The sequence below is a fragment of the Perna viridis genome, chromosome 6 (genome assembly GCF_037379345.1).
Source record: "Perna viridis isolate PV_CMFRI_1.1 ecotype Kerala chromosome 6, ASM3737934v1, whole genome shotgun sequence".
NCBI lineage: Eukaryota > Metazoa > Mollusca > Bivalvia > Mytilida > Mytilidae > Perna > Perna viridis.
The window spans coordinates 49,486,768-49,508,585 of NC_142450.1; the positions used below are offsets into that span (position 1 = coordinate 49,486,768).

The window sequence follows — 21,818 nt, forward strand, 5'->3', positions numbered from 1 at the left end:
CTTGATTAATGCAGGAAAAAGTACAATTCAAGTAAAAATTTTAATTGCTGCAAACAAAAGGGCCGAAATGTAAAGCATCTTAAGATTGATGACAGTTCTTAATTCATGTAGAGAAATATACAGGAAATAGCAGTCTTTCAGTAAAAGTAAATGTCACCAATTAGCGGATGATTTAAAAAAAAAAGAAATGAAGGAAACTAAGGAGTAAACTTTAACGAATATAACAAGCATTGAACAGAAAACAAACTGTACCAACAAACAAATAATGGTCAACCATTACGCCCAACTATTTTACAGACTAATAACACGGAATAGGAGTAATAGCAAAGTGACTACAAACTGTTTAAAGAATTGATGGAGATTATATCTTTTGAGCCTAATACCAAAGGGAAAGTTTTGCACGGTATTATGAGGATATGGGCTGCCAAAAGAAGTATGATTCAAACTATTTGAAACCCTAAATAATCAGACAAAATTGCATACAAGACACATAACAAGATTGTAGAAATATGCTACGACAATTCTCGGAAAAGATATGGAGAAGCTATCAACTGTCTGAATACCAAGAAAGGACAGCTGAACACATGAAGAGTTCTAAAACAACAATAGCACCAGTATTAAAATATATCTTCAATAATATATTGCAGCATAGGAAGGTTCAAACGTCCTCCAAATCGGCTTCCTCATTCCAGTATTAAAAAATGATAAAGATGATGAGCACCATATGAGGAATTACGGTGACAACTCTAATTTGTATCAAATATTTGTAGAAGATCTGCTAAATGAATTGGAACAAAATACAATAGGAAACCGCCTACGAAATATATGTAGGAACATGTGCTGACGACATAACATTTATCTCCAATGACAGATACGAGATGCATATTAGATAGATATTCAAAAGAGCATCACTACAGTATCCATTCAACAAAAAACACATATCTAGATTGTTCAGAAAACAAAAGCAACTACAGGTGGACTCTAGATGGTATAGTACAAACTGCAGAATCGGGGGTACATTCAGGACTTATAAGATCGGAGTGTACTGAGAGTAATATCAATATACAAGAAAGGATATTCAAATTGCAAGAAGAGAAATACATGTTGTATATGCTCTAATGGTTTCAGGAATGCATGGTACAAATAATATAGATCCACCAACCTTCTATCAAATTTATAAAACATATGTAATCCCAAGATTAATATATGGACTAGAAATATTACCACTAACCAATGGAAATATTTACCAGCTTGAAAAAAATCATCGGGAAAATCTACGTCATATACGTTCTCTACCAGAAAGGACGTCTAACTTGGCGGTGTTGTCATTGCTTGGAACCGTACCAATAGAGGCAGAAATACATAAAATATCACTCTCTTTGTTATTCTCGTTACTTGCCTGTGATAATGGAACACATACAAGATATTCTGAATCGGCAGGTGTCTACAACTGTCGACAATAAAAAGAGCTATTTTACTACTAGGATGATAGATGTGTATAGATTTGAAATGTACGAGCTGTCAGGTATAACATAGCTTATAATAACATAATAATATCCCAAAAAAGCTAAAAATAAGAAAGACATTAAGGAAAAAAGTATGTTTTACCGTATGTCTGATGCTGAGAATAAAAGCAGTTTGAATTTTATGAGCTTAAATACAATGAAATCGAGCAAGACACATCTAGTCTGGAATACAAGACATAAACCAAGATTAGAACGTAAAAAAGCAATTATAAAGCTCGAGATAAGACAATGACTTTCATGGTTAATTTCCGAATTTTGCGCATGTAGCTCATGTAGCATACATTGTCTTTTCCAAAACTTCTGTCTTGTTTTATCATTTTATCTTGCCTAAGAGGCAGCAGATACTAATTTTTTATTCAATATTTTGCATTTTTAAGTACTAGTATTTAAATGTGTTGTCTTGTGCGCTACTGTCCTGTTCTGCTGTTTGAGAGTACTTGAACTTATTTGTGTTTCAGTGCTATGTATACGTATGTTTGTGCTGTGTGTACGTATGTGTGCTATGTATACGTATGTTGGTGGTATGAACGCGTATATGTTGGTGCTATACGTATGATTGCGCTATTCGTAAGTTTGTGCTGTGTATACATATGCTTATATAGGACATCGTTGCTTCGATCAGATAATTTGACTGCCTTTGTGGATATAAATCACTAAAATCCTCAAAAATCATTCGTAACCCAGTGTTACCCAATGAGTGACGCTGACCATCAGCTGACTGTTTCTATACTTGGTTTAATTGTCGTCTTCTTGCAAACATATATACTCAATACTGTTAGACCCGTTTTGCACTCAAATGTGGAATTTTAATACATGACGGACTGAAGGATTTCTTAACGCCCTTGGCTATCATTTGAGGTATCTCACGGGCGGTTTAAATCATGGAAGCGTTTACAAAGTCCCCGGGAATAGTCATACCCGTGAATGTGGGTCGGTATGTTCGGGGAAATCACGAGTTATTGTCAAGTGACCACGTGAAAGAGGGGCCGTAAGGTGACCGGAAACATGACATTTTTTAGGCTAAACGGATGGTCTCAGTTTTTAAAGGCGGTTCTGAAATCGATTAAATATTTTTAATGGAAAAATGCTCACAAAGCAGTCCAGGAGGTAGATGGATTCTCCAAATTGCATTTTATGAAGAACACAAGTTGAATATGGTCCATATTTTTTCACATTTTGCCCGTCACTGTACCATGAAGTCCGGGGGACTGTACATTATACATATTGAGGTTATATACACGCAAAAGTACACTTAAGTACATTACAGTGGAGCTCCAACGATTAATAGTTTTGCTATTTATGCATATGCCAGACTGCATGTACTGACAACTCTTTATATGATTTTTAATTTAACCATTTTTTCTTTATACATGTGCATAAAAAATATAATTTTAGCCACCTTCATATTTATACATTGTACATGTAAATATTACTCTTTCTTCATGATGTTTACCATATAAAATCTTTTTTATAATACTTTATAAGTTCATTTACCATTTTTTTGTTTATTTATTTTTATTTATAGAAAACTATCGCATTATGACTTTATGTACGTATAATTGTGTGTAAATAGTTATCTTATCCGAGCTCATGTGTATTTAATCAAAATGTCCAGAAACAACTAGGCATGGTTCCTCAGAAGATGAATGTACGTGTACCTGGGTGCATGTTTTAGTTTTTGGTTGTAGAATAAACTGTACAAGTACAACGGGTCCTTCAAGTCTATATTTGTTAAATCAAGTATGTTTTATACATGTACAAAAGTACATTCTAAAAGTGTTAACCGACTTTTGAAATTCAATACACTTAAATACATGTATGAACACAAACAAAAACTTAACTTAATTTGACAAACCTGTTGATTCCTTTAATCTCAGTTTCCGCTGTATAGATGACGTATTATCTTTAAACAATCCTAATTTTGGGGATTTGATACATCCCATATACCCCCAAAGAACTTGAGATAAAGGATACTACAGACACTGTGAAGTCAGCCTCATATCTTGACCTACACTTAGAAATCGATGGTAAAGGAAAACTATTGACCAAACTTCACGACAGACGAGATAACTTCTCATTCAGAACTGTCAACTTTCCTTTCATCTGTAGCAACATCCCTTCAGCACCTGCGTATGGAGTGTTCATATCACAACTCATACGTTATGCCAGAGCTTGCCGAGACTACGCAGACTTTATGTATTGCGCTAGAATTCTAACAAATAGGCTTCTGGAGCAGAGTTATATTGCTTCAAGTTATCAGTACAAAAGTTTTATTGTCGTCATCATGAACTCGTGGATCGTTGTGGTGTATCCATCTGCGTCGTGAAAACTGATTTGTTCAACGTGTCATAGTTTTCCTGTTCTTTTTCGTCTACCCCGAACCTGACTTTTTATGAGCAACTCGGCGAGTGTTTCTAGAAAAGCAGAGGACGCTTACCCTACCGTTGCTCCTGATCCATGCTCCCAGTTTTTAGTGGAGTCCGAGTTGCTCATTTGCTTTTGTTACTTTGTATGATTTTAGTTATTTTATGTACTTTGTTGGAACACAGTATGTCTGTTTTCCATGTCTGGTCTTTTTCAACATTTGAGCTCTATCATAATATGTGGAGAAATAGTTAAGTGTACATATATATAAACGTCTCAGAATGTGACGACTCTATTCGCTACACTGCTCCATCGGATCAAATTGATACAGGGAAGATATGTAAACGTATAGAAAGGTCTGAAAAATTCTCAACGATGTTAGAACTGTCAAATTTGCGATGCAAATTTTTGGTCGTTCCCTCAGCAGGACTCGAACTCGTACCCCTGTGACATCTCTCTCTCTCTCTCTCTCTCTCTCTCTCTCTCTCTCTCTATATATATATATATTTTCAGTCAACAAATGACCTTCTTCAGTGCCTTAAATAAAGACACTAAAGAAGGTCATTTGTTCACTGAAAATTTTGCTCATTATATATTTTATTATAGTGTATTAACATCTTTATCGGTATCGTTGTACAATCCTTTAGACTTGTATAATTTTTTTGTTTGTTTTGCATCGTCATGACGATCCGATACCCATTATATGTTTGTCTTGTTAATCAGTACATATTCGATATTTGATGCGGAATTCAAACAAAATGTACTTTACTTCACTTTACTCCAAGTTTTCTTACAGTAAAAGACAGACAAATAATAACTGTAATCACTCTTGGCTTTTAAAAACATCTGGAATGTTGCGTGAAATCGACTCCATGTAACGTAGCATGAAATAGACTCCGTATAATTTAGTATGAAATAGACTCCATGTAATGTAGTGTCAAATATACTCCATGTAATGTAGTGTGAAATGGACTACATGTAATGTAGTGTCAAATAGACTCCATGTAATGTAGTATGAAATAGACTACATGTAATGTAGTGTGAAATAGACTACATGTAATGTAGTGTGAAATGTCTTGGATTCTCATTCAATTAGTGCGACTAATTTTGGAATAATTCATTATAAGCGATGCTAGTAGATACGACATGACTGTAGGATTCTGAGCACTACAAATCTAAACAAATCCCAATCACGGCAAATCCATTTAGAAGATGATGATTTTTAAAACAGTTCGTGAATAACGAATCCTCAGGGTCCTTCTCGCCATGGATTGATTCTTTGTTGAACAGCTATGTAAAGACTGAGAGATAGCATAACAATGCCATCAATAACAACAGCCATTACAACGACGAAGGACAGAGTACCTACAGAAAAACAAGAAATACATTAATACTATATTCTATTTCTCTTATACAAAGCTGTCTAGGATACAAGATATATGTATATAGTTGGTCTGAAAAATTCCTTTCTATACGTTTACATATCTTCTCTCTCTCTCTATATATATATATAGTATATGTATATACTGACCATTGTTACTTTGATCTGAAGTTTCTATTTTCATCACTTTATTTGAGATTTCACACTCATTTTCTGATTCTAGAAAAAGAGGAAATAAGATTACTTTACAAATGTAAACTTTCGGAGTTATGATATAATATGATATGGAACTTTCATTTGATTCGGTATAATAGTTAAAAACACAATATTAACTCTCATGAGCTTAATAGAGAATATATATACTTATATAAAACATTACATTAAACACATGCATGCAATCATATACAATTTACGTGGTAATCATTTATTTAATTTAGAACAGGAAAAAATACACAAGGCAGTCTCAATATTCTTACCTTCGAGTAAACATGTACACACATCAAGCAACTGAATAAAAAACAAGAGGTTAATGAATAATATCAGCCTGAACATTCCTTGACGAACACTTGCCATTATCACCCACTCCCGGATCTTTATTTGATTTAAGTAACATAATATAATGCAAATATCTAAAGTATTCAATGAAAGATTGATATATCTACGGCTGATGATCAAGCAACTTGAACGAAAATATTTATATCAAGTTTCACGTTTACTTACTTGTAGATTTGGTCATTGTTTTCATCAGATGATAGCATACTTATTCATGTTTAAGAGATTGTTTTAAAATGTAAAATTGACAATATTTTGTCTTCGATTACCCGCGTTAGTCTGCTGTACAACCTTTAAAAAGAATGTTATTTCTTTCCTTTTATGATACATTAGTTTTATTTGCGCATTATTTATAATTCTGTAATGTCCCACAGACTCAATTACTTCAATCATTGTACTTGATTTACATGCTCTGTATAGGCTTTGTAACATATTTTATTCTTTTCTACTATATTCTGTATAAGATGTGAATGCACTTAGAAATCATGTCTTCGTTTAAACAAAGTTAATTACAAATTACCAACTTTTACATGAAGTTCAAATTTAAACATATTTCATTTGTAGAACAACGTACACAAATGATTAGACAGAAGCACATCTTTCGTATGAAGTCTTTCATTATTCTGAAAAAAGATAGAAAAACACATTTGAAAGGAAAAATATACGGAAGGGAAAAGAAAAAAAAATAATGACGTGTGATTTTGTGTTATGGAGTATCTGTTCAACGGAAGTAATCGAAACTTGAGCAGCAAGGAATTCTTTGACTATTTATATACTCGATAACGGACTTCAATAATAACAAGTTTTGTTCGTTGGATAGGCCCAAAAGCATAGTATTGTGGGATATTCAATTTAGTTTTTACTTTACGTTTTAGTTCGGTTTTATATTTTGATTGATCTAATTTATTCCAAATGTCTTATCGTAGAGGGAATAAATAATTCTGTTTTTATGGAAAGTCTACAGAAGGGTAATATTATATCTAAATCATTTCTTAGGGGATAGTTAGTAGTACTTTGAATTGTTTGAGGAAGCAAATTACACAGAAAGGGGGTGCATTTTAGTTCATTGTGTATTTATTATTTGGAGTTTTCTCCTCTAGCATCCTGATTTTAATGTTTCCTATCCAGTTTCGCAGTAAATCAGATCTGTCTTGGTAAAAATAGGTAATCAGCTACATTTTTAGCTGCTTCAAGTTGTACATTTTTGTATTTATTCGAGTAAAATACACACAATTGTCCCTTACTTAAATTCAAATGCATATTCTAAGATTGCACATGGCTGTACATACATGTAAACTAGATAAAGTTTTTTTTTCAAAAGTATTTCTACAAATTTTATATTTAAGCTTTCGCGTCAAGTAGATATGTTTTATAGCAGTTTTTGTGATATTGTCAATGTGAGTTTCCCATTTGTCATTTGACTAAGTGATACACCCAAGTGTTTTTGAGAATAAACAATAGAATTGCTTGATAATTGAAGTTAAGGTAATTAGGTATACTCATGTTCGAAATCATTAAGACTTCCGTCTTATCTGGATTGAACGTCATCAACCAATTTAAATACCAATCGTCTAGTTTAGCAAGATCATGATCTATGATAGATTTAATGTGTACAAGATCGGTTCCAGAAATTCCAAATGAAAAGTCTTGTCAACGAATTATTAGTTTTTTTTTCCAGATATATCGTTGATAAATATGATAAATAACAGAGGACCTAGCACAGAGTCTTGTTGGACTTCAGCTGAGACACGGCCAACGGGAGACATTACATTTATTTAAATTACAACTCCTTGTTTCTTCTTTTCAAGATAACCTTTAAACCATTTTAAAAGATTACTAGTTATGCCGTATGATTTCATTGTATGCAGTAAACCTTTATTCCACACTCTATCAAACGCTTTCGAGAAGTCACAACATGGGAAAAGTTCAAATATTTATTACTTTGGCTCATTTGAAGGCTAAGACACTACATTAATGTACATATCACACAAAAGCTTGTTTAAACTACTGCATTATGAAAATATGACAATAACGGGTGATATCGAAGAAATTCTGAAATTCTGAAAATTACTTTTTTTCAACTTTATAGTAATTGTCACCCCAAAAAGAACATCTAAGCGCATGAATTTATCAGATATGTTGGGTATGAGTGGCCGTTCATGTCAAAATAGCGTTATTTTCACTTAGATGTAATTTTCTACCTAGAAACTTCTAAAAAGTATCTAGATACTTCTCACAACTATCTATATACTTCTAACAAGTATCTAGATACTTCGCGTAACTATCTAGATGCTTCATTCAAGTAACTAGATGCTTCTTACAAGTATCTGGATAACACAAAAACTCCTCACGAGTATCTAGATACTTCGCAAAAGCATCTAGATGCTTCGCACAACTATCTAGATGCTTCTCACAACTATCTAGATACTTCTCACAAGCATATAGATGCTTTTGCAAAGTATCTAGATGCTTTGGAGAAGCATCTAGATGCTTGCTAGAAGTATCTAGATAGTTGTGCGAAGTATCTAGATGCTTGTGAAAAGTATCTAGATAGTTGTGAAAAGCATCTAGAAGCTTGTGAGAAGCATCTACATAATTGTGAAAAGCATCTAGATGCTTTTGAGAAGCATCAAGTATGTAGATAGTTGTGCGAAGCATCTAGATGCTTGTGAGAAGTATCAAGATACTCGTGAGGAGTTTTGTGTATCTAGATATTTGTAAGAAGCATCTAGTTACTTGAATGAAGCATCTAGATAGTTATGCGAAGTATCTAGATACTTGTTAGGAGTATCTAGATAGATAATTACATCTAGATGGAAATAACGCTATTTTGACATGAACGGGCACTCATAGTTAGATACATCATTATCTTAATTATGAATACCTAAATATTAGTTCTACAGTGTCAGCATGCTGTGAATGAGAATTCTGTTTGATACCGAGACAAGTTTTCTAGGGATAGGGGTAATATTTTTAACATTTCCTGAAAATTCTATCTTGATAAGTAGTTTACCTGGTTTATTTGTATAGAAAATTAAATTATCTATCGAATGACACCAAATTTGAGACGATTTAGTGGAGCTTGAAGAGTCGAACTTATGTGACTTTATAGAAAAATCGCAAATTCCATTTTTTTGCATTTTTGATTAATTCTGACTACAAAAATCACCAAAATTCATAAAAAAAATGAAGAAAAAAATAATAATAATAATAAAAAAAAAAAAAATAAATAAATAAATTTTAATTTTAATTGTGATAATACTATACAGAGAAAATACCAAAATAAAATATTTTTACTGAAGCATATATATTCAGGGGTTTTGACATGGAAAAAATGTCAATTTAAGCGATTTGTTCGGTGGAGAAGGGGTACATTTTGTTCATTTTACCTCAAAACCCTACCTGTTACCGAAAATTTGGTACCATTGTAAAGTTGAGACATTTGGCTACTTGATGATACCTATATTTGTTTAGTTTTCTTTTCCTCGTTTGTCTACCCCGGACTTGACTTTTTATGAGCAACTCGGCGGGTGTTTCTAGAAAAGCAGAGGACGCTTACTCTACCGGTGCACCTGGTCCATGCTCCCAGTTTTTAGTGGAGTCCGGGTTGCTCATTTACTTTTGTTACTTTGTATGTATGATTTTGGTTACTTTGTGTTCTTTGGTGTGTATGTCTGTTTTCCATGTCTGGTCTTTGTCCCTGGATTACATTCTTTTGATTACCGCTTTAACCTTGGTTCCCTTGATTACTCTTTCACACATGCTGTCCCAGGAAGACTTAGACGCTCAAACAATCGAGTCAAAAATCTTAACTTTTTGACCCAGTGGTGTTCAAATATAGGCTTATACTGAAAAAGAATCCGAGAATATTCTTTGGTGACAAATTGATTCGGTAATGGGAGGTAGAAAGATACCTAAAAATCACCACGAAGTTGATGAGTGGGGGTTGACGGTGGACCCTACTAGCCCATGGACTACAAGACATAACCCCAGTAAAGTCATTTATGTACATGTATTTAATATTGCCACTGGAGACTATTAGGGTGTTGTATAAAACCTGTGGAGTATTTAAACATGTGTACTTTTCTAATTTATGAAACTATGGCGAGCGTAGCGAGCCAAATTTATTTTAAAAGGCTTCGCGGAGGTCAGCATATTTATTTTCAATTTACTAGCTAAGATCACAATATTTATTTTCAATCCACTAGCTGTTGAGACCAAAGTGTTTTATTTTGGTGATTGATTGATTTCACACAATTTGCATAGAATTATATGTTACGTTGGTTTATGTCCCTTTAAAAAAGCTTACTCTTAAATGAAAACAATGAAGGTCACATATCTATTTCGATGAAGAATTATCAGAATGATCACTTTTGAGGGTTTATTGAGTCTACCAATACGGTATGTACATTTATGTTTCTTGAAAACCCATTTGATATGTGTATTTTATATATGCAAAATGTTTTGGATATATTGTTCTAGATATTGACTTGTGGCTATATTTATCCGAGGTGTCCTTTTCCATGTAAATGTTTAAATGTCCAGAGACAATAACAACACCAAACTTATATTTTGTCATTCCTCACAAATAATACATATTTATTTCTAAAGTTACTCTCTCTTAAACGGGTCACGTTCGATTTTTCCATTTTTCACTGTCCACAAAGTGCTACTCGATATTTCCACTTTTCCCACTATGTATCTAGTACGGATCGGATTTTGTATTTTTGCAATACTATTTATGTGAATTGTAACATTTGTGTTTTTGTGAAAGTATTTTGACAAATGCTTATGAATGTTATTCTTTTATATTTTGTAGTTAATGGTTCTCATATTGATACTGAATAAACTTGAATGAGACGAATTAGTATATGACTTCAAGCCCACCATTATATCATTAACGTATTGCCCAGAAGATATGGATCAACAAGAGGATGACGACAAAGCTGTTGCTAATACTGAGATGCATGAAGCTATTTCTACTCATGATACAGAGGCTGAGGCTAAAGCATATGCGAACGTCGACAAAGGATCAGAAGATAAAGGTATTAAGTTAGATGGCCATGAGGACAGAGGAACACGTCCAAGAACTTTCACTGAGAAAGGAGAACAATTAGAAATGAACAATGCAAGTAAGCAATTTACTACATTGAAGACTTTAGCGAATTCAATAATTAATATGATTGATGAAAAACGTTCTTTCGATTCAATAAGATCAAAACATTATCAATGGATGGAGAAATATGAACAATTTATCGAACACCACCAAAGCATTTTACCAAGAATAACTCATGATAATAAAGATTTATACATTGAAAAGTTTGATGAAAGAAATCATATGTGTCAATTATTCAAAACTCGTATGATGCAGTATTTCAGTTCCATGAGCCAAGAGTTACAGAAAGATGAAAGACGCTTAAGGTCAAGCAGACACAATGGGACACGTGCTTCATCAAGTAAGACGTCAAGTCAAGGTATGCATAGTAGTATATATGCTACGAGATTAATAGAAGAACAAACTAGGGCCGAACTTGAAGCAAAAATGGAAGCTTTGAATAAGAAAAAGGAGTTAGAATTTGCGAAAATGAAACTCAAACTTGAAGAAGAAGAGCTAGAATTGAAAACAAGCATTGCAATATCTGATGCTCAACAGAAAATACTTGATAGATACGAATCAGAAAACGAAAGTATTGAAAATGCATCCACAGGAAAAAGTAGTTCAAAACATGATGAAAGTATTTATAGGGTTAACAAAATGAAACACAGTAGTCTGAATGTGTACGCAAACCCATATATACCTCAACAGGATAGAGATGAACAAACTTTGCTAAATGTAGACAATGTACACGAGAGAAAACACATAGAACCTATAGTCGAAGTGATATCTAAACCAGTTTATAGACATATAGAACCGGAAATTGAAGTGGTTAAATCAGTTAATAAGGCGAGTTCTCAAGCACCCAATCATGACATTGACAGACGAATAAAAACAAATCGAGATGATAAATTCATGGATTTTCAGCTACATCCACACCCAGAAGCTAACACAAATCGAGACGACAATCATTACGATTCAGAAATGTCTTCAATCGTAAGGTACTTACGAAAGCCTGTTCCAGATATAACGAAATTTGGTGGCGACCCGCTAGAATTCAGAAAATTTATTAGACAATTTACAGCTATAATTGTAGTCAATGCTGACACTGAAGAAGAGAAAATGACATATCTCGAGCAATTTACTTACGGCGAAGCGCATAGAGTAGTATCTGGTTTTGGTCAGCTAATAGGAGAAAATGCATATAATTCAGCAATGAGGCAACTCCAAGAACGATATGGAGATGAAGAAGTAATAGCCAATGCTTTCATCAAAAAAGCATTAGGATGGTCCGACATTACATCAGGCGATTCAGGCAATTCAAAGGGGCTGGATGAATTCTCTCTATTCTTGATAGAATGTTTAAACGCAATTGAAATTATAGATGCTATCAGAATCCTAGAGTACTCAGAAAACATTAAGTCGTTAATGAAAAAACTTCCACTATATTTACATGATCGTTGGAGAACCGTTGTGTCGAATATCAGAGACAAGAAACAACAAGTGAAATTGTCAAACTTCGTGGAATTTGTGAAAACTGAGGCTAAGAAACTGAATGATCCTGTTTATGGAAAACCTGCTATGACGAACTCAAACTCACAACACTCGAAGTTTTCTAAATCTAAGGCAACGAAAATGAAAGAGGCAACACGTGTCAAGAGTAGTTGTGCTACTGAGATAAAACAGGAAACACAAAAACAGGTCAATGACCAGTAATGTTCATATTGTGAAAGAAATCATAGTCTTGAAAACTGTAGAGGAATATTGAAGCTCAGCATCAAAGACCGTTATGAACACTTAAAAGCAAAAGCTCATTGTTTTGGTTGTCTGAGAATAGGACACAGAATAGCGAATTGTAGAAATAGACTTACGTGTAAAATTGGTCAAAGAAGACACCCAACCATACTTCATGATAGTGAAAGACAACAACAAGAAAGTACAAATACGTCTACAGGATCAACACAAACCGATCGATTGACTGAAAACTGGAATCCGATTATTAGTACCACCCATACAGAGGCCGGTGAGTCATCTTGTGCAATGGCAATAATACCAGTAAAGGTCAAACTTCGAGATAAACCTGCCGTAATTGAAACGTACGCATTCTTCGACACTGGAAGTAGTGTTTCTTTCTGTACTGAAGATTTGCTTACACGTCTCGGTGGAAATGGTAAAAAAATGAACTTGAAAGTAAACACCATGGGAGAGCCTTTCAACATGAAAACGTACGCCGTATCCGGAATGCAAGTCATGGACTTTGATATGAAGAACATTGTCAATCTTTCAAAGGTCTACACCAAAGGTGAGATACCCGTCTCAAGTACACATATTCCTAAAGAAGATGAAATTTCAAAATGGAGTCATTTGTCGCACATTAAATGGCAGTCACCGGATTGTGAAGTAGGTCTGATGATTGGAAATAACGTTCCGGATGCATATATGCCATTAGACATATAAACAATTATTTAGAAATTCTTTGAACTATGATTTCCCGGAAAGAATCATCGATGATAAAGTGGAAAATTCTGTCGAAGTTCAAAGAAGTTCTTAGAATTAGTGAACAAGTCACTCAACTACAAGAATGGTCACTACGAGATAGGTTTACCATTTCGAGATCCATATATGACTCTTCCGAATAATGCATATCAGGGAAAGCAACGTTTGAAAGGATTGAAAACAAAGTTTGCCACAAATCCGAAATTCAAAGAAAATTATATCGAGTTCATGAATAAGCTCATTGAGAAAGGTTATATGGAAATCGTCCCACTAGAAGATTTGGACAGAAATGATGGCCGAGTTTGGTATCTGCCTCATCACGGAGTGTATCACGCGCAGAAAAATAAGATCCGTGTAGTCTTTGACTGCTCAGCAACCTATATGGGCATTTCGTTGAATTCACAGTTACTCCAAGGCCCAACCTGACGAACAATTTACTTGGCGTTCTTTTACGATTCAGAGAGGAACATGTGGCTATTCTAGGAGATATTGAAGCGATGTTCCATCAGGTTAGAGTTCCTGTGATAGATAGAGATTGTCTTAGATTCTTTTGGTGGCCGAATGGCAATGTAGTTGAAAATCCCGTTGAGTACAGAATGACCGTCCATCTGTTTGGGGCAACGTTCTCGCCAACATGTTGTAACTTTGCGTTGAAACAGACTGTTGAAGATTATGCACACAGATATCATCCGTCTGTATCGAAAATTATGAAAAACAGTATGTATGTCGATGACTGTCTTGCATCTGTGGAATCCGAGGGCAAAGCAATCGATGTTATTAGAGATGTGACTTCTATGTGCAAAATGGCGGATTTAAAATGACTAAATGGATCAGTAATATGCCGTCCGTTATAGACTCGATGCCTGAAGATGATCGAGCTAAAGATGTTCAGCCCTTGAACCTTGATGATGACTTACCTGTAGAACGAGCTCTCGGTGTACAATGGAATAATATCACCATTTGTGCTCACAGCGAAATCTATTTTACAACGATTGTGTACGAAGGGTTACAGTTGGGATCAAGAGCTCACTGGAGCCGAGCTTAAACAATGGACTGATTGGCTAGCTCAACTTAGCGAACTAGAAAATATACAACTACCGAGATGTTACAAGTCCACAGATATAACAGAGATCGAATCTTGTCAACTCCATTGTTTCTCCGATGCTAGTGAAACAGGGTATGGAATGGTTTTCTATATTAGACTTGTTGACAATGCGAATAGAACCAATTGTGCATTTGTATTTGGAAAATCTAGATTTAATCCCCTCAAGAAAATTACGATTTGAGCTCGCCGCCGCTGCGAAGACTGTCAGGTTAAGTAAAGTTATTGTTGATGAATTGAATTACACGATCGACAAAATTCTATTCTGGACAGACAGTATGTCCGTTTTGCGTTGTATTCACAATCTGAAATCACGATTTCACACTTTCGTTGCTAACAGACTAGAAGTTATTCAGGAAGTAACAAAACCCGAGCAATGAAAATATGTCAACACGAAAGTCAACCCAGCGGACACTGCGTCTAGGGGAATGAAAGCCTTACACTTCCAGACAAACACGGCATGGCTAAATGTTCCGGATTTTCTTTGGAAAACGGAATGTGAGTGGCCAAAACAAGAGATAGACATTTCAATTCCCGATTCCGATTGCGAAATAAAGGAAACAGTTAATACACTTATAACGGAACCGAATTATGACATACTTGACAAATTGATGAATCGATATTCAGATTGGATGAAACTAAAACGAGTAGTGTGTAGAATTTTGATATTCTTCGATCTTCTGAAAGGACGATGTGACAAAGCGAAAACTGAAACGAAACGAAACCTGATCATGGCGGATATGATTAAACGATCAGAGAAATGTATTATCCGATATAAACAACATTTCGCCTATGAAATAGATTCTATATCTAGTGATTCGAAGAAAACTTTAAAGAAAACATCCAAACTATACAAACTGGATCCATATATAGATTATGACGTTATATTGAGAGTAGGTGGTAGATTAGACCGAGCGGAAATACCTTACGATATGAAACATCCGATTATACTGCCAAAGAATTCGAATATTTCGATGTTGATTATCAATGACATTCATCGTGCGATATGACATCTTGGCAGAAATTCGATTCTATCAGAACTTAGAAAACGATACTGGATAATCGGTGCAAGTTCACTTACAAAAAGAATGTTATCGAAGTGCGTCACGTGCAGGAGATATCAAGGACCATTATTCGAACAAAAGATGGCTGATCTGCCAGCAGAGAGACTTCAACCGGATAAACCTGCGTTTTCTATGGTTGGCGTTGATTTCTTCGGACCGTTCCACATCAAGCAACGTCGGAGTACTGTTAAAAAGTATGGAATGATATTCACTTGTATGTCTGTACGTGCAGTACATCTGGAAATAGTACATTTAATGGACACGGATTCATGTGTCAATGCAATAAGACGTTTTATTGCCCGGAGAGGTGTACCCGAACTTATCCGATCTGACAACGGAACGAGAAATACGAGAGGAAATTCTTAGATGGAACATTGACAAGATTGAAAGTTTCATGACTCAAAATTGTATAAGATGGGAATTCAATCCACCATCGGCTTCCCATTTCGGAGGAATTTGGGAGCGGCTAATTCGATCAGTGAGAAAGATCCTGTATTCAGTAATCAAAGAACAGAACATCAGACTAGACGATGAAGAACTTATGACATTTATGTGCGAAGTTGAATCAATACTAAACAACCGCCCACTTACCGACATATCCGACAGTGGGAACGACATCAATGTTCTCACGCCAAATCATCTGCTCTTATTACGCCCAGGAGAATATTTTCCTCCTGGAACATTCTGTAAAACAGACAGTTACGTACGAAGACGTTGGAGACAAATACAATACTTGACTGATTTATTTTGGAGAAGGTGGACATCAGAATATATACCATCCCTACAGAAAAGGCAAAAGTGGATTAATGAGAAAAGAAACGTCGAAATAGGCGATGTTGTGATAATACAAGACAATTGTCCGAGAAACTATTGGAACTTAGGTCGAATAATCGAAGTGTTCAAAAACAATGACGGATTCGTACGTTCAACGAAAGTGAAGACAGCTACGACGACATTAACTAGACCAATTGCGAAACTTTGTATGTTGGTAGAGAATGACCAATAGAACAGTATAAAGACTATTGAATGTTTGTGCACCAGAAACTTTTTGATTTCTGACTTTGATTAAGAGTTTATTTTTTGTTTTAATTGACTTTTTCACTTTGGCTCGTATTAAAAATTTTGATAATTGTGTTTTATGACCACAATTATGGGGCCGGAATGTTGAGACCGAAGTGTTTGATTTTGGTGATTGATTGATTTCACACAATTTGCATAGAATTATATGTTACATTGGTTTATGTCCCTTTAAAAAAGCTTACTCTTAAATGAAAACAATGAAGGTCACATATCTATTTCCATGAAGAATTATCAGAATGATCACTTTTGAGGGTTTATTGAGTCTACCAAACCCATTTGATATGTGTATTTTATATATGCATAATGTTTGCGATATATTGTTCTAGATATTGACTTGTGGCTATATTTATCCGAGGTGTCCTTTTCCATGTAAATGTTTAAATGTCCAGAGACAATAACAACACCAAACTTATATTTTATCATTCCTCACAAATAATACATATTTATTTCTAAAGTTACTCTCTCTTAAACGGGTCACGTTCGATTTTTTCCATTTTTCACTGTCCACAAAGTGCTACTCGATATTTCCACTTTTCCCCACTATGTATCTAGTACGAATCGGATTTTGTATTTTTGCAATACTATTTATGTGAATTGTAACATTTGTATTTTTGTGAAAGTATTTTGACAAATGCTTATGAATGTTATTCTTTTATATTTTGTAGTTAATGGTTCTCATATTGATACTGAATAAACTTGAATGAGACGAATTAGTATATGACTTCAAGCCCACCATTATACTAGCCAAGGTCAGAATATTTATTTTTTTAGCAATTTGAAAAGTCAGACTATTCATTTTCTGGTATGATGATACCAGGTTATTTATTTCCTAAATAATCCGAGACAGATTATTTATTTTCAAAATCTGCCAGCCTCCCCCCTTAAGAGAATCTAATGGTCGCCCCCTCAATAAAAATGTTAATATGTTGCTAATATTATTTACATAAATTTGTATTCGTTCATATATTTTCTATTTTCTCATAAACAAGTATATGTTCGTTAGAAACGCAAAACACTAGATCTAAAGAACAATAACTCTGTCATGAATTTGGCGTGAAGCGAGGAGCTAGAGGAATCATATTGTATTAGCACTGGAGGTTTTTGATTCTTATGAAATTTTTTGTATTAACAAAATTTCAAAGATTACATGATGTAAAATAAAACTGTGATAATACATTTGCATTTTACATATTAAGAACTGCTTTTTCCCTAATATGTATAATCTGAATGTCAATCCATACTACTGACCCAACTTCATACACATTTACAAATTTTGTTCCATTTTAAAATTTTTAAACCTGTCCAAATGTTATGTGCATTTACATTAAAAACTATTTAAATGAGTATTTATCCTATATCTTATTACTGAAATCTTGATTTTATTTGCAGAAATAATATAATATTATTCCCTACTTGCGGCACTCGGGATACAGCCATATTTTATCCTGTTTTTGCAGAGTTACCTCCCGTAAAGAGCTTGTATAATTTCGAAGTCTCTCTAATCGATGTTCGGATTCGGGTGCAGAAAAAAGAGGTAACTCGAATGAAAAACGAAATCCCCAGCAGACAAACACAACGGTGTTTCTAAAATTTACAGGGCGTTTCATTTTGTTGGTAGGTTACATAAGGATGATTTTCATTTGTATCCCGGGTAAAGAAAATTTATGGCAGGGTCAGTAGAACGAGAAATTCCCTTTTGACTTTCGAGATTTTCTAAAGTATCGTCGATATCGGATGGAAAACCTTATGTGTTCCGAATAGATATCTGCTACAAAGGGAGATAAATGTTGACAAAATGTTGGTCCGCAAGTCGGGAATAGAGTTGCCGGAATTATTCTATACTCACAACTGTCAAAGAGGGTCTGCAGTCCTACCACAACACTTGTTACTCCCGTAGTGGTATTAATTTAATGTGGATCCTGAAAAATTCGAAAGATCTTTTGGAGACAATCAGTTCAAGACTATTATCTGAATATAATAGCATTAAAACCTATGATTTTTCAACACTGTATACTTCTATTCCCCATACTCAGTTATCCCGACTTAAAAACATTATACATCGTTGTTTTTTCCAAAAAGATGGTACACCTAGATACAAATACATAGTTCTTGGTAGAGATTCCTCATATGAAATGATTCGAAATCATCTTCCAAATATACAGAGGAAGATGTTTACAAAATGCTGGAATTTTTAATCGACAACATCTTTGTCCAGTGTGGTGGACGTGTTTTTCAACAAACGGTCGGCATTCCAATGGGAACAAATTGTGCTCCTTTACTTGTTGACCTATTCCTTTCATCTGTGGCAACATCCCTTCGGCTCCTGCGTATGGAGTGTTCATATCACAACTCATACGTTATGCCAGAGCTTGCCGAAACTACGCAGACTTTTTGTATCGCGCTAGAACTCTAACAAATAGGCTTCTGGAACTGTGTTATGTTGCTACAAGATTGAAGTCACCACTACAGAAGTTTTATGGTCGTTATCATGAACTCGTGGATCGTTATGGTGTATCCCATCATGAGCTCGTGGATCGTTATGGTGTATCAATCAGCACCATGAAAACTGATTTATTCAACGGGTCATGGTTTTCCTTTCCTCGTTATCTACCCCGGACTTGACTTTTTATGAGCAACTCGGCGTGTGTTTCTAGAAAAGCAGAGGACGCTTACCCTACCGGTGCACCTGGTCCATGCTCCCAGTGTTTAGAGTCCGAGTTGCTCATTTACTTTTGTTATTTTGTATGTATGATTTTAGTTCTTTGTTGTATATGTCCGTTTTCCATGTCTGGTCTTTGTCCCTGGATTACATTCTTTTGATTACCGCTATAACCTTGGTTCCCTTGATTACTCTTGCAAGAAACCATATTTTACTGGTTATAAAAGAGGATTTGAATGATACAAAACGAATTACATTTGGACTATATTTTGGTGTAGTTCAGAAATAGTAGCAAAGTTCCAGTGATGGAACGGCGACATAAGGTATTTTGATCCTTAAGGTTCAAAAACATGAAAAGTTATGGTAAAAAATTTTAGAATCGGATCGGTCAAATTTCGGATATATTCTGGTTACATACCATTAATTCAACCAATGAGCTTTTAGAACGTACCAAACGTAGTCCTACACTAGTTTTAGTGCACTTGTGTTATGTTGCTATGGAAAAAAGTGCACATCGAATCTACACAAGTGAGCTTGTGTTTTGCAGGGAATTATATTTTCTTCATTTCTACATAAAATGGTCACTGTAACTTATTGAATTAAATATTTTTATAAGTTCTGCATTAAGAGCCCTTTTGTGAAATGTTGGTTAATTCCCATTCTATTTTAGCTCATTGTCTTTTAGGAGCTAGTGTCGCACTACAAGGTCGAAAATCCCACATAATATTTTCAGGGCTTTTAGTGTAAACATGCAGCATTTAGGTGATGTATAGTCTTCTTCAGGCCAAACTTAATGTAAAAGCTCCATAACACATTAATGAACGTAGTGAAATTAGCATTGGAGCACATGGGAAGTGACATTAGTGGTTTGTAGCCTTCTTCCGCTTAGTGCATCCGAGATTTTTCTTTTGTGTAACTAGGAAGGCTGAATAGTTACGATTTCCTTATACAGTTTGGTCAAGTGATAGCAGAGTCTGGATTTGGGGACAAAGACAATAGACCGCGGGGATTACAGGTAAAGACTATAAACTGGGGTAACAGACAAAGACTATAGACCGGGATAATATATAAAGGCTATATACCAGGATAACAGACAAAGAATATAGACTGAGATAACAGATAAAGACTATAGACTTGGATAACATACAAAAACTATAGAACGGGATAACAGACAAAGACTATAGACCCGGAAACAGATAAAGACTATAGACTAGGATAACAGATAAAGACCGGGATAACAGACAAAGACTACATACCGGGATAACAGATAAAGACTATAAACTGGGATAACAGATAAAGACGATAGACCGGGATAACAAATACTATAGACCGGGATAACAGACAAAGACTATATACCGGGATAACAGACAAGGACTATAGACCGGGAAAACAGATAAAGATTATAGACCGGGATAACACACAAAGACGGTAGACCGGGATAACAGATAAAGACTATAGACTGGGATAACAGATAAAAACTATATACCAGGATAACAGATAAAGACTATAGACCGGGATAACAGACAAAGACTGTAGACCGGGATAACAGACAAAGACTATAGACCGGGATAACAGACAAAACACATTATATAACCCAAAACCAACTAACATGAAAACTAAGAATAAATGAGCAACCCGGACCTAAAACAGGAAGTATGCATGGATTAGGTACACATGTATATGGTAAGCGTCCTCTGCTTTTCTAGAAAAAAAAACATCCGAGTTGTTCATAGTAAGTAGTTTCAAATCCGGATTAAAACATAATATAGAAAATATGACATTGTGAACAAGTCAATTCTCATGGTTGGGAGGTGGACACCATCCGGACGATCAAAGCGCGTGAAATTGTGAAGTCCACCGGATAACTTTCGTCTTGTGACAACACAACTTTTTTCCAATAGCTACCTTCAAGAACTTTGCATGGTGCAAAATATATTCGTGTAGCTTTATCATAGGAGCTCCTGCTTTGATATAACGTTTTAGCTGTGATGTAAAACCTATACCCGAAGAGGGGCCGAGGAATATCGCCAGAGATGAATGGAAAACTAATTCTTAAATGCGAAGACATACTGCGTTTGTCGTATAGTATAGTTGTAAACATCCTTGTTTCGTCGACCTCAATTATTAGGTCAAGCTATGAGGCAGACTGCCGAGTGTCGGTAGAAAGTAATAATAGTATTCATTAAAGGTAGCTAGAATGTCATCGACGTACCGTTAACTGAGGTTAAAGGATCTGAACAAGTGTCGTTCATTCTTTTGAACAAGATCAACTATATGATGTCTGCCTTATAAGAATGAAGGAACAGATCGGCGATCAGAGGGGCACATTTGGTTCCCACTGGTTTATCAACCGTCTTTTGAAAAGCAATGCTGGACCAATATGTTGTCATAAATAAGAAAATACTTCTTCTTTAGATAAATACAGTCGTGGATGAATAATTTATAAAAGTAACAACAAAATTACCGAACACTAATCCGATTCATTATCAGGTCCAAAAT

General features: G+C 34.9%; 1 long non-coding RNA gene across 1 annotated transcript; it reads right to left on the minus strand.

Annotated features, from left to right (window-relative positions):
• Positions 1-2,970: 2,970 nt before the first annotated feature.
• LOC148615458 (uncharacterized) lies at positions 2,971-5,900 on the minus strand. The gene is made up of 3 exons (XR_015923888.1): positions 5,748-5,900; positions 5,422-5,490; positions 2,971-5,255 (listed from the first exon to the last, which is right to left on the minus strand). It is a non-coding gene; the product is annotated as an uncharacterized LOC148615458 (long non-coding RNA).
• Between the last annotated feature and the right edge of the window lie 15,918 nt (positions 5,901-21,818).